At 27.1% G+C, this 15,368-nt stretch overlaps 1 protein-coding gene across 4 annotated transcripts in view; it reads right to left on the bottom strand.

Moving 5' to 3' along the window:
• LOC107069149 (metabotropic glutamate receptor 6) overlaps window positions 1-15,368 on the bottom strand; it is a 50,313-nt gene that overhangs the window by 33,707 nt on the left and 1,238 nt on the right. For all 4 annotated transcript variants that reach the window (XM_015326185.2, XM_015326187.2, XM_015326186.2 and 1 more), the window contains one exon: window positions 15,217-15,301. The gene's annotated coding sequence lies outside the window, so the exon portion shown is untranslated. The remainder of the gene's footprint in view (window positions 1-15,216; window positions 15,302-15,368) is intronic.

Below are 15,368 nucleotides of genomic sequence, written 5' to 3'. Positions count from 1 at the left end.
GTCTATACCAGGTGCTTTTAATTACTCACCAGGAAGAGATATTAAAGGAGAGAATAACTAGGGTGCTCTTTGTCGCTTCAGTGCTTTTAATCGGATCCTTTAAGCCAAGCCCTTCGATTAACGTAACGTTTCATGTGCAAAGTTTCTGTTCCGATGATGTACGGGAACGCATCGATCAATTTATTAGTCCTTGTTTTTAATTTTTTCCTTCCTACCTTCCTTCCTTCCTTCCTTCCCCTTTTTTTCTTTCTTTCTCTCTTTTCTTTTAATATATTTTTTCTCTGTTTTCCTTTTATTTTTTTATTTTTTTTATTTAATTTTTATTTTGATTTCTATTCTCGATTGATCAATCAATCGACCGAAATCAAAATTTTTGCATAGACAAGTAATAACGAATTTTCGAAAAAAATTTCAACTTTTCTGCGTGCTCAGCGAAACGAAAAACGAAACGTCCATTTTAAAAAAAGCTTCCCGTTATGGTTTAAAATGAGTCAGCAGTAACGTTTTACCACTACCATGGAATAATACCTTTAACATTTTCAACAAAAAAATTATTATGAAAAATATGAAAGAAAGATTTTTTTCTTTTCTTTTTTTTTTCTTCTTTTTTTTTTAAAGAGAACAACTATTGTCATTTCATTTCATTCATACATATGTACATTTTTTTCGTATCATCTACTTTATTAATCCAATTTTTCCAATTTCAATATCATACTATTGTATAATATTGATAGAAAAGTAAAAAAAAAAAAAAAAATGAAATAAAATTGAAAATGTAAAATATTGATATAAAAATCTTGTCTAATAGTGCATATCAAAGTTTACTATAGATTTGTTTCAATTTATGAAAAAATTCGAGGTATGATAATATAAAATAAAAAAAAATAAATAAGAGGTTTCGAGTATTATCGAACGGTGAAAGGGGGGGGGGAGTAAGGAAGGAAGGAAGGAAGGAAAAAAAGAAAGAAGAAGGGTAAAAAGAAAATGTTGAAGGAAAGTGAGGAAAAATATGAAAGATCAAGATATAAAAGTGAAATATAAAGATTAAGATGGTGAGCTTATATTGGCTAAAATTCAATCTGTTCGAGGCACAACTTTCCGTTCAATCGTTAATTGGATTTCTTCGGTGACTTTTGAACGAGCTGACTAGAATTTTCAATGGTGAGAAAGGAAAAAATAAAAAAAAAATAAAAGTTAAAGAGAGAGAGAGAGAGAGAGAGAGAGAGAGAAAGAAGTAGAATAATTATCATTCGGGCCAATTAAGAAGTAAGCCTTATATCTGTCTCTAACAGGTATCTATTTAAAAGAGAAACTAAAGATAATATGTATATACAGTGTATTTAAGAATTTTTTAATCTAACTATATAATAAAAGCTTTAAATAACCTGTTTATCGAAACATTTTTCTTCTTATTTTACATTCATAAAATCAAACGAACAAAAAACTCTGACACTGTTTGGCTAGAAAAAATCTTAAGAGACACCCTACATATTTATACACGTCAAGAATAAAATTTATTCTTGCGTAATATCTCTCATCCTTAATTTTCTGTAATTTTTCTTGTTTTTTCTTTTGCTACTTTTTCATAACCCCCCCCCCCCGCCCGCCCCACTCACCTCTTAACGACACAAATATCCACTCGCAATTTCAACATATTTTTATTTTCATTTTCTATTTTTCTATTTTTATTCTAATACTGTTTTCTTTCTTTTTATCCTTTTATTTCTCTTTTTTTTGCATAAGAAAAAAGACGTAAAATAATTGGAATCATAGTGTTAACAAGGCTAAGAATAGAGTAATCTAAATCGATACTAGTTTTCTTTGTTTATCTTCTAATTAAGCTAATTAATTTGAAATGTCGATCGAATATAGATCCTTTTTTTGTTTAATAATAGAAAAGAGTATTTATTTTTCTATACAAAAAATAACATTTGTGCATATCACACAATTTAGTAGTGAAACCTTCAAATAAACAAGTTTCGAGGATAATTTATTATGTAATATTATTATAATATTATTTGTACTATTAATTTGTAATTATTTATTTAATTATTAATTTTATTCTAAAAATTCGCGCCTGTTCGTGTGCAACCCTCCTGACACACTTTGAAAATTTTTTTAAAGTTAAAACTGTTTATACATATATGTATGACGAGTTGCCTATCTTTCGGGCAGAAAAAAATTTTCGTCCCGATAGATGGCGCTCGCAAGCAACATTGTCAAAGTGTGTCTGGAGGGTTGCATATGAACAGGCACGCATTTTTATAATAATTACAAAAAAAGTAAATAATAAAACACTTTAAAAAATGTTTGTAAATCAAATATTTTTATAAATAATGATGATTTATAAATAATGATATGTTTGTCTCTTTTTCTCTTCTTACGCAGTATTAAGGCCGTTTCTTTCCCCAACCACATTGTCCGTTTCCTTTCCCCACTACATTCCGATTTCGTTTTCCGACTACATCACCGCGATTAATTTTTTCAAATAACACCCATTCTGAAAAAGTTTTCACTTCAAAAAAGAAAAATTCTATTCTTAAATAATTGGATAACGTATATATATATATATATATATATATATAAAATTGTAATAAAAATTTTAGAAAAGAACTTTTTAACACGTAACTTGTATTAAGAAATTACGAATAACGAATTCTCCAGATAAAAAAGAAAACTTGTGTATAACTAAAACCGTAGATAAAGAACTCGATGAGAAATAAAGCGAAAGAAAGAAAGAGAACAATGGAAAGGAAAGAAAAAATTAACAAACAAATGAAAAAAAAATAGTGAACACAAGAAATACAAAAAGAAAAAAAAGAAGCCGAGGTCGAGAAGAAAATTGCACCAAGTAGAAAATACTATTATATTGTACATACTTCTAATGTAACACTGGTAAAAACGTGCTACGAATTTTCTTGCAACAGCAACTTTAATACAAGAGTTAAAGTTTATCTCTCTCTCTCTCTCTCTCTCTCTTTCTCTCTTTCTCTCTTTCTCTCTTTCTCTCTTTCTATCTTTCTCTCTTTCTATCTATCTCTTTCTCTCTCTTTTTGTTTTCCTTTTTTTAAGTCCACCTTCTTTCTAAAAGAAACGTAAAAAGCAAACCGAATTCTCGTTTTTCACGTCTCTTAACGCATCGAAGTCGATATGGGTTAAAACCAAGAAGCTGACCCTTCCCATCGACCATTATCCGTAAAACGATATGCCGACACCATCACCTTATCTTTCTTTTACCGACAAGGATAAAAAGTGTGAGAGAAATGGAGAGAGACAGAGAAAGAGAGAGAGAGAGAGAGAGAGAAAGAAAAACAAGTGAATTTGTTGATGTGATAAAAGTGTCGATGAAAGGACAAGCAATATTGAGTAAAAGTATAGTTTTCTTTTCACTTTTTTTTTCCTTTATGTTCTTTTTTATCTTTCTTTTTTTTTTCTCTCTCTTTTTTTTTCTTTTTCTTTTTTTTTCCTCTTTTCCACTCTCCGTAATATAATTTTGTATTATGTCATATCTTGTGAACACGAAAGAAAATGATACTACACTATATAATCAAGGAAAATATATTATTAGGTGGGAACATTAATTTTCACCCTTTGCACGCGTTCATTTCAATCATTAATTAAACTACTTCGCAGAATTATTCTCATCTCATTTGTCATTTCGAATATATATATATATATATATATATAACAAATGGACGATGAGTGGTCTGTTTTAATTTTAGATCCGTTGAAACGATTATTAATAGATATATTCTATATGTGTTCTTTATTTTAAAATAAATACAACTAAATTAATATCGTTGCAATTAGAAGTTCGCTTAAACTTAAATAAAAGAAAAAATTTTTGTTTATATAAATTGTAAATTATTTATTAATAAATTTTGTAACAATTAACATATATACAGATAAAGAAAATCATGCCATTTAAAATGATGTATAATACAATTTTCTACGACTATTAAATCCGAAGATATTCTTACTTAAATAAAATACATAAATTTTTTTATTTAATAAAAAAATAATTTATTTATTAATTATTCATTAATATACAAGATTTGTCATATCAGTAATACAATATGTATGTCTTTTCTTGCCTAGATTATGTGAATTTTGGTAGGAAAAAACTTGTTATTAACAATTTGTTAACAACAAATTATTAATTAATTGTTGACAATATATTTAAAAATAGAGAAAAGTCTGCCCTTTCAAATGATATATTGTCTAAGTTTGTACGATTTTTAGTTTTTTTAGATATTCTCGTTGGAAATGTAAGATGTTTACGTTGACCCACTGACCTGCATAATTTCATTCAATTTGGATCAATGCACCATTGACCTATATAAATTCTAAGAATTTACTACGCACCTTTACTACTACTACTACTACTACTACTACTACTATTACTACATTACGATCAAGTGTATTATAAAAATATGAATGAAAATCTTTCAAAGGTGATATCTTCAAAATGAAAAATCCTAGAGATTGCAACCAACGTCATTTTAAATGGTAGAATTTTATCTATTATTTTTAAACATATTGTTTATAATTAATTTGTTATAAACAATTTATTATAAACAAATGCTTACTTTATTCATCTCATTGCATTTACTAGAAACGAAATTTTAAACTAGGAATGATCTATAAAATAACATAAAAATTAATACAAAATTATTTATTAAATTAATTATTTATAATAATGTCTTTTATTTAAATGAAAATATCTCTGGAACTATAAATCGTAGAGATTTTAAACAAAGACTATTTTTAAGTATCTCAATTTTTGTCTCGATTTTCAAATGTTATCTAGTATTTCATGATATTGTTATTAATAAATTAATTTGTAATAAACAATTTGTTATAAACAAAAACAGTAGGATTTAAAATTGGTAAAAAAAAAAACAAAAGAAAAGAAAAAAAAAGAGAAGATGGAAGAAAAATAGAAATGTAAAAAGTAGGAAATGTCAACTTGGAAATTGCTCATAAACGATCCCGTGATCGTTACTTCACAGGAAAATGGTTCCTACGGAAAACGGAAATAGAGATTCCCAGTCGACTCTGAATCCGTCCTACGAAACAAGATCGATCACACGTTTAAATACAACTATTTTATATTGTATAATTTGTTTTATATACAAATAAATCATATCTAAAAGAAGAACAAAGAATAATAACAAAGAGAAAAAAAATCTAAAATAAATAAGAAATATTTTGAACAAAATCACAAACACACGACTGATAATAAATTTCTAATTTTAATCATATTGCAGCAGTACACGTACAAGTACAAATACAAGTACAAGTGCATACTCATACAAGTCCAAGTGCAATAAAATAAAATAAAATAAAATAAGAGATAATAATAATAATAATAATAATAATAATAATAATAATAATAATAATAATAATAGTAATAATAATAATAATAATAATAATAATAATAATAAAGATAAAATCAAAGTAAGAATCGCGTAAATAAGATTTATAGAAAGACGATCGTAGAAATGAAAAGAGCCTTTAAGGAGAGCAAATCTTTTTCATTTTCTTTCTTTTGATTTGTCCAAGATGTTGGATAGAAAGGTACTACTTACTACTTCTGCGATTCTTCGAAAACGTTGACATTTCTTACTTGGTAAAGTATCGTAGTAACTGTTAAAAGAATTGTAGGATAGGGGTGGGTGGAGGTTCGGTTGAGAGTGGATAAGGATGAAGAAGGATGAGATAGGTGAGAGGGTGGGTGGATAAAAATAGTAGGAGGGGAATGGGTATTCCTTTGAATCAAGAGAGAAACATCTTTAACAAAAACGCAACGTCACAGTGATAGTTGGTTTGTTGTTCGGTGTGGAAACGATAATGCTTTCTCACGTCCATCTTTCTACACTACTCAGCTTTCACGGAGAAAAGAAAAATCTTTCCTGTTAGTGGTAAGTATAGTAAAGATCCCCGCTATGTGTCATTTCTTTTTTTATTTTGTTTTCTTTTTTATCATTTTATTTCTATTTTTATTTTTTTCTTCCATTCTTCCTTTACTCCATTTATCGTTCTGGACACTCCCAAACCCCCTTTCATCGTTCTTTTATATCATACTGTGAATTGCTATTGAATCAAATTCATTGAAAACTCATCTTTTAACAAACTTCCGATTAATTTCGATATATAAATATATATATATATATATATATATTATTTCTTTCTTTTCATTTGAATAGAAAACAATTGTAAAATAAATTCTAAAAATACATATTGATTGTCTTTGTTCGAATAATTATTCTTTTATATAAAAGCTTATTTAGAAAACAAAAAAAAAATTACAAACATTTTACAAGCTTATAAATTTACACAATTTACAAATTAATTATATTTGAAATACACGTAAATTATTCCTTAAAGTTTCTAAACGCGTCTTTGACTTTCTTTTTCTTTTTTTAACCAAAGAATTGAATTTTTCTACGATTCAAGGAAAAAAAGCAAGAATAAAAATTGTCAAACACGGTAAATAATTAAAACATAGAAAAAGGGGGATATAAAATAAAAATACTTTGAATTTCGAAAAAAAAGAAAGAAAAGAGAGAGAGAGAAAAAAAATAAACGTGGAATAGGAAAGCAAAGGGAACGTGAAATGAAGGGAAAGGGAAGGAAAAAGAAGGATAATATGATCGTAAGAGGCTAAAGAATACTCGAATATGCGCATTCGTTTACTCTTATGGTTCTCTCTCTCTCTCTTTCTCTTTCTCTCTTTCTCTCTTTCTCTCTTTCTCTCTTTCTCTCTTTCTTTCTTTCTCTTTTTATCTTTCTCTTTCTCTGTAGTAACTTCAAGAGAAGATCTCCATAATCTGTTCTCTTGAAGGACGGTATGAGGACGAGGATGAGTATGAGGACGAGAGAGAAAGAGAGAGAAAGGTCAAAGGTGAAAGACCCATCGACTTAGAGTAGGATAAAATAGTAGAACATATAATCTCCAACAAATTTCTCATCGACATTCATACCGACATTTTTCCGCGAAGCTTTTTCTTTTTCTATTTTTTTTGTGTTTTTTTTTTTTTCATTTTTTCTTTCTCTTTCAAACATCCTCCCAACGGATTCGTTGAGAAAACTTTACCATATATATATATATATATATGGTAAAGTTATATAAGTATATATATATTTTATTCCATAGAAATTGTAAGTGCAAAAGAAAAATGAAAGAAGAGAAAAGATAGAAAAAACTTTCTTGGCAGTAAAACTCAAATGAGTTTGTTCTCTCTAATTGACACAACCAACGTTCCACACAACCGAGTTGACACTCGATTTCCTCCCCCATAAATCTCCCATCGAAATTATTTATCTCAACTTTTTATCTTATTTTAATATATTTAATATATTTTGTCATAGTTTGGTGTCGAAATGTTCGTCAAATAATATCACATTTCATATTTTATTAACTTGTCAAAAAAAAGAACATATTGTTTTCATTTTTTATCTTTAAATTCGATCACATATGTACGTAATTATTTCGTTGGTTTATTTATTTATTTATTTTTGGAAATTTATTATATAGAATAAATCAATTTTAACTTGTAGAACATTTTTATTCGCGAAATAAATCGCAAAATAAATCTAACGAATAAAAAGGGGAGATTTCGATTTTCATTATTCGATTTTGAATTTCGTCTATTTCCTTTCCTTTTTTTTTTTTTATTTTGATTTTATTCTTTCTTTCTTTCTAATGTCAACTAGATCGAAACGATCAGAGTTTGAAATGTTTCCACCGTAGTTGAAGCAAAAAGGAAAAGTTAGGGATAAGCCGAACGACGAACGATCATGAAAAGGAAGAAAAGAACCATTTGTGAAGGACAAAAGAGTCCAACGAAAGAAATCCTGTCAAATTGACATCCACAATGTGAGAACAAATGTGATTTCTCTCTTATACTTTTCCTTTTTTTTTTTTCTTTTCTTTTTTTCATTCCCTTTAAATTCACATCTCTCCTTCACAGTTGCTCAATTTTTCTCGCTCGTATTACTTCTCTCTCAAGACATTTTTTTTTTCTATTTATAATCTAATTAAAGGAATAATAAAATAAAAAATAAACATGTCGGACTATAAGTAAAGAAATGAATTTTTTTCCTACCCTCTTCCTTCCTCTATCTACCCCGTATGATTTTATCGAAGGAAAAATTTCAAAATAATTTGTTAATCAATTTTTCTTTTTATTTTTATCGTTACTTTTTTACTTTCTTTCTTTCTTTTATATTCGCAAAACATACAAAATTTGTAATAGGCGGAGAATATTTTTCTTATGGGGGGGGGGGGAAGAAAAAATAAGTTATAATTGATTTGAAAATGTCGTTAAAAGAACTTTCGGCCCAGTTAGAACAAAAAAATTGTTTTTTCTTTATCACCATGTGTAATACGTAGGTATGCATGTAGGTACGTATGTACCTAAAGAGTAAAAATACGAGTAGTGGAACATCGTCGAAGATTCCAATCCCAAATCGATTCTCGAAAGCGTTATTCGTCGGTAGTAAAATCCTACGAGAGATTCGAATTCGTACGCGACGAAATTGGAACGATCCGGGGATTCGTCTGGATGTCGCTTATTGAAATTTTACCTATCGAAAGAGCAAGCTACCCGTACCATTTCTTCTATCTAGAAGATGATTTCGACGAATTCTCTAAAAAAGTACATTCTTCATTTATCTCCTGTTCCAAATCGTGTTTTGTAAATCAACGTAACAAATATCTCAACAAATTCAAATCTTATTGTAAATTTAATTCATTGACAAAATTATAAAATTTAAAAAAAATATATATTTATTTACTATATGTAAATCAACGTAGTAGATATTTCAACGAATTAAAATCATATTGTTAATTTAATTCATTGAAAAAATCATATTATAAATCAAGCAAGAAGTATCTCAATGAATTTAAATCATATTGTGAATAAAATAACAAATATCTCATAACGAAAAATCATATTGTAAATGAAATCACACAATTATCTCAACGTATTCAAATCATATTGTAATTTCATTCAGTAGAAAAATCAAATTATAAATCAAGTAAGAGGTATCCCATCATATTCATCGTATTCATCATATTCAAATCAATCGGTAAATTAGTCCGATTTTTAATTTGTCAAAAATTTTATGCTAAATTTTGATTTCCAATCAAAAGGAGGAAGGGAAAAAGAAGTATATACCTTTGAATTATGAAGTGTTAAACGAAAACTTCTAGAACGAAAAATTCGAAGCTCACCAAAAAAAAAAAAAAAAAAAACAGAAAGAAAAAGATAAAGAAAGTTTTGCGACTCGATGGAATCGTGAAAAAAAATGGAAATAAATGAAAAGAAGAAGAAGAAGAGGAGGAGGAATATCGATTATCCGAAAACTATTCGATTTTAGCTAAAAACTTAAGTTTATTATTTCCACCTTAACTCGTCGGATCTCACAGAAGTCGTCAATTTGTAGTTAGCCTAAAAAACTTGAGAGGACCGAAATGAAGTTTTCGTTCTAAACTTGATGGAAAATGTAAAATCGTTCGATCGTAATGAAGAAACTTAAACTTTAACTCCGTTTCTCTATCTCAATGTATTTAAAAATAAATTGAGAAAGAAAAAAGGGAAAAATGAATCATATTATAAACAAAATACAGATCAAATATATTTGACGGATAAAAAAAAAATCCGATAGGATACATTCATGCTACGAATGAAATGAAAAAAAGAAAAAACATGAAAAAAATATCAGAACATGTATAATCGCGTTACAAAATGAATTTACGCAAAATTTTGGATGATTTTAATCCTTTCGATAACTAACAATCTATCCACATATACGGGGTCGTACCATTTAAAAAAAAATAAAAATAAACACAGTTAAACATATTAAATATTATTTCTTTAGAAATAAATTCGCGGTTGATTTATAGCAATATCTTTTTTTCTTTCATTTTTATTTAAACTATTATCGTATATTACGATTTTACTATACGCGTGTATGAAATAAAATTGATTTGATAATTGTAAAAAAAAATGTTCACGAGTTACTTGATCAAATTTTTAACAACGAGCATAATTTTAGTTCTAGATTTTCTATTCAACATTTATTTTCCAGAGAGAGAGAGAGAGAGAGAGAGAGAGAAAGAAAGAAATCTATTGAAATCGTTTGGCTACTAGCCATACAAAAGTAAGTCCCTTTACGAAAAGGAATGTTCAGCAACAGATACTTGAATCAAGAAAGAAAATTAAATAGCTCATTCATCAGACTACAATCAAAATACTTGCATTACATTTATACATATATACATACATATATACATACATCTATAGTATATTTTAAAATATGTAAGCATAAATTGTCAAAGATAGGAAAAAAAGATTAGTTCTGATCAGCAAAAAAAAATATAAAAAGAAGTTCATACAAATGTTCATAAAATTATTCGATATGATTAATTATTATACGATATCAAATGATTATAATTTAAAAAAAAAAGAAAAAAAGAAACTCTATTAAAAAAAAAAACATTAATTAATAATCGAAATGTAAACAGTAATCAATTTGAACGATATATCGATGTTTAATAAATGTAACGTAATATAATGATTCGAAGAAAAAATATTCTGATAGGAAAATGAGATTTTTCACATTTAAATATTTAAACAATATTAATTTCATCAATTATTCGTCGATTAAACAAATAATCGTTTATATAGATAATTTTCTTTTTTTTCTTTTTTTTTTGTAAATAAATGGATAATAAAAAGTTAAACGCTTAGTCAAGAAATTTTATTTTTTTTGCTTTCGCACCATCATCGTCGTATAATTTTCACGTCATTTAATTTCAAACTATGATGCAAGTATTCATCGAATGTTACATGAATGTATTTTCCATGCATTCCTAATGCTGCATTTTATCTCTCTCTCTCTCTCTCTCTCTCTCTCTCTTTCTTCTTCACATACACACACACACACTGTATCTCTGTCTCTCTCATTTTTGGAGCAACGCTTCAGGGAAAACGTATAAAAAGAAAAAATTACGGTTGAACGCGTTCGTCCTCCGAAAATTAATGGCCCAGGCAAAACTTCTCGCTGTAAAAGAGAAAGAAAGAGAGAGAGAGGGATTAATCCTGATTCTCAGCCAGAAACACTAGCAAAAAGAAAAAAAAAGAAAAATATATATTTATATTAGTATATAAGAGAGAGATAATAAAATAATATATTTTATCCGAATGACATTTCCACTTAAAACCAACGATAGATAGGAAAATATGTATACGCTTATTATAAAAACAAAATATTATCTCGAAGACCAAAATTTCAACACGACAAATATTATAAATATTTTTTTATAAAACTCTTTACAAAAAAGCAATAGAGTTTATTTCTTTTAGAAGTGAAAACTTCTTTAGAATGGGTGTGATTTGAAAAAATGAAACGTGGTGATGTAGTTGGAAAACGAAACCAGAATGTAGTGGGGAAAGGAAACGAACGATGTAGTGGAGGAAAGAAACGGCCTTAATACTGTGTAAGAAGAGAAAAAAAGACAAGCATATCATTATTTATAAATCATCATTATTTATAAAAATATTTGATTTGCAAACATTTTTTAAAATGTTTTATTATTTACTTTTTTTGTAATTATTATAAAAATGCGTACCTGTTCGTATGCAACCCTCCAGACACACTTTGAAAATGCTGCTTGCGAGCGCCATCTATCGGGACGAAAATTTTTTTCTGCCCGAAAGATAGGCAACTCGTCATACATATATGTATAAACAGTTTTAACTTTAAAAAAATTCTGTCCCAGTAGATGGCGCTCGCAAGCAACATTTTCAAAGTGTGTCAGGAGGGTTGCAAGCGAACAGGCGCGAATTTTTAGAATAAAAATTAATAATTAAATAAATAATTACAAATTAATAGTACAAATAATATTATAATAATATTATATAATAAATTACCCTCGAAACTTGTTTATTTGAAGGTTTCACTTCTAACTTGTGTGATATGCACACATGTTTTTTTTAATTATTATTTTCCTTTTTTTTTACGAATACGAATAGAAGAAGTAACAGTAACCTTGAGACAATTGGCATCTGATTGAAATAAAAACCTTTTACGTGAAACGTAATATAATTTTTCTTTCCACCCTCCCCTCCCTCCCCAGCTCACCTTCCGGCCAGAATTGTTTGACTTTTGTGATAAATAAAAGAAGAAAAATTATAACGATAATTCTCACCCCTTTTGATGCGATGATTGAAGAGAAGAAGAAGAAGAAGAAGAAGAAGAAGAAGAAATAAAGAAAAAAAAAAATTACTCGACCAATTTAAAAAAAGAAAAAAACGAGAAGGTTTTTAAATGTCATCCGAAATGTCATTTCTTCCGTTTTGTAAAAAAATCTTAAATGATTTTGAACTTTAAAGTGTAGTAGGGTGTAATAGTTAAACGCGATTTAAACAAAATTACTGTAAACTGTAAACGAGATTACTTTCTGAAAGATGCAATATTTTCCTGGAAAAAGAAAAAAGAAAAATAGAAAAATAAAGCAAAACATTTTTAATTCTTTTTTTTTTTTTAACTCATAACGCAGAAAAAGAAACATGACAAATGTTTAAATTCAACGTAATAAGTTAATCAACTTGATTATTGGATGATATATATATATTTAATTAAACAAATATTAATTAAATAAGATCTAACGTATTTTAGAAAAATGTTGTCGCATTAAAATACAGAAAAAAAAACGAATTAATTTAATCATATTTTTTTAACGAATAATTGTATTGAAATTGTACGAAGTTAAAATGTAATTATGTAAAAAAGAAAAAAAGAAATTAATTAATGCATTAATTAAAAAAGAAAGGTATTGAAAGAGAGAGAGAGAGAAAGAGAGAGAGAAAGAGAGAGAGAAAAAGAAAAAAGGATAGGAAAAAATTTGATTTGAAAAATAATATTAACAATACATAGTATAGTATATATGTATGTATATGATACGATATGATACGATATGATATGATATGTGTATGAGATAGAATGGAGACACCACCTTTGATCGTTCAAAAACAATTTCGTAAATACGCTTTGGACCTGGTAAGTCGATTAACCTCGATGGCATCGTTCCCTGGAGAACCGTTCAAATTCAGGCCACTTTTCGACATCGAACGTTACGTGTTCGATAGTTCTCCTCCTCCTCCTCATATCCCATCTTTTACCCCTATCTCAATTATTTCATCGATTCGTGCTCATATATTTTTATATAGGATCGGAGGAAAAATAACATAAATATCATAAATATATCATTAGTATTTCTTAAAATATTAGATAATTAGATTAGATCAAATGAATATTAAACAAATGTATATAAATTATAATACGTTGAACTCTGATATTATATTTTTAATTTTGTTGTGATAATATAATTACAAATTTTGTGTTCACAAATAAGTAGATTAAAAAAATAATGTAGAAATATATGTTATTCTGGTAAAAATATGAATTTTAAATACCGCTATAAATATCATAAATATAAAATTAGTATTTTTAAAATATTAGATTATTATTAAATTAGGATCAAATGAATATTAAACAAATGTAATTAAATTATAATAAGTTGAACTCTGATATTATATTTTTAATTTTGTTGTAATAATATAATTACAAATTAAATATGACAATTTAATGTTCATAAATAAGTGTAGATTAAAAAAATAATGTAGAAATATATGTTTGCCTGTAAAAATACGAAATTAGATTAATTATTCTTTAAAGAAAAAAAGAAAAATCCAATTTCATTTTGTATAATTTTTCTTTTTCTCCATTTATATTCACTTTCTCTATCTCATCTATTTGTTTATCTTTTTCTAACAGAACCTTCTTCTAAACCTCTCTAGAAATACGAGACAATCAACGTATCCACTAACTCTCCATATCGACTTATGGGGCTAATCCCCATAGAGTTTCTTAATCTGTCAAACACAATATCCTTACTAAACTAAATCTATTTCTTTTTTTTTATTTTGGTTTTCTTATTTCTCTTTATTTCTATTCAAACAACGAGTAATCTACTTTATTAGCATACTAAATAACCATTCGTATATTATATTGTAGATTTTAAAATAAAAATAAAAATTATACAGGAGGGGGGGGATGGAAGAGACACACACATACCTGCATACGAATTATCTTAATTAAAATATTCCACTTTCGTCGCACTTTTTTATATTCTTTCTTTCGTTCTTTTTTTTCATTTATTTTCATGTCAAACACACACGCATCGCACTATCCATAATACGTTCGTTGTTTTATTTTTTTTTATTTTTTTTCAATCATTTTTGTTCTTTTCTTTACCTAATCTTTCTCTTTCTATCCCTCTCCCTCTCTTCCTTTCTTTTTTTCCTTTTTTTTTTTTTTTTTTTTTAATAGAAAACCAAAAACCATTTCCAACTTGCTGATAACTTTTCGTTCAATAATTCAAATGGAAAGATTGAATATCACTTTGGACCCTTTATTAGGTTCCCTAATTAATCGGATTGTGAGTCTATCAACCATGTCAAATAATAATAATAATTATAATAATAATAATAATAATAATAGCATTAATAAATATAATATTATAAAATGAATTAAATTTACGTAGCCACGCAGTACATGCACAACATAACGTAGATCAATAATTACGAACATAATTAATCGTGTGTATTTTCAAAGAAACGTGAACACTACCCTAAAAAATAAAAAATACACTAATATAACAATATTAAATTTATAAAATGAACGTTATATAACAAAAAAAGAACAAATATTATTTTAAATGAAAAAAACATTCTAATAATAATTACTTATTAATACAAATATTTGAATAGAAATAATTTATATATATATATACATAAACGAGTTTACTTTACGATTTCTACAAGCTTTTAATACTCGTTAACACTCCGTTAAAAGTTTCAACGAGGTACTAAACTCGTTCGTTTTACCGATACTATAACATTCACTTCGACACTTTGTGGCACTTCCGTGAAGTACTTTTACAACACGATCGGTAAGAATAGGGTATACAATAAAACACATACACACACGTATATATATATATAAAGAAGATAGGAAAAAAGTAAGTAAGTAAGTAAGTAAGTAAGTAAGTAAGTAAGTAAGAACACATATATATAATATATATTTACATACACATACACATACACATATATATATAGACACTATAAATGATCATCAGCTTACCGTTTAAATTCCAAAATACGATGCAACTAAACACATCTGATTAGAACACTCTCTCTCGTATTCACAATGGCATTAATGCATTAATCTGTTGATTTAAAACGTAAATGAAGAAGAAATATTTAATGGAAAGGTAAAAAGAAAACATCAAATTA

This window comes from Polistes dominula, unplaced genomic scaffold (assembly GCF_049000335.1).
Source record: "Polistes dominula isolate Pdom_NZ unplaced genomic scaffold, Pdom_raw_medaka contig_73, whole genome shotgun sequence".
NCBI classification, from domain to species: domain Eukaryota; kingdom Metazoa; phylum Arthropoda; class Insecta; order Hymenoptera; family Vespidae; genus Polistes; species Polistes dominula.
The sequence above is the reverse complement of the archived record's forward strand: the minus strand, read 5'-3'. Positions and strand labels throughout refer to the sequence as shown.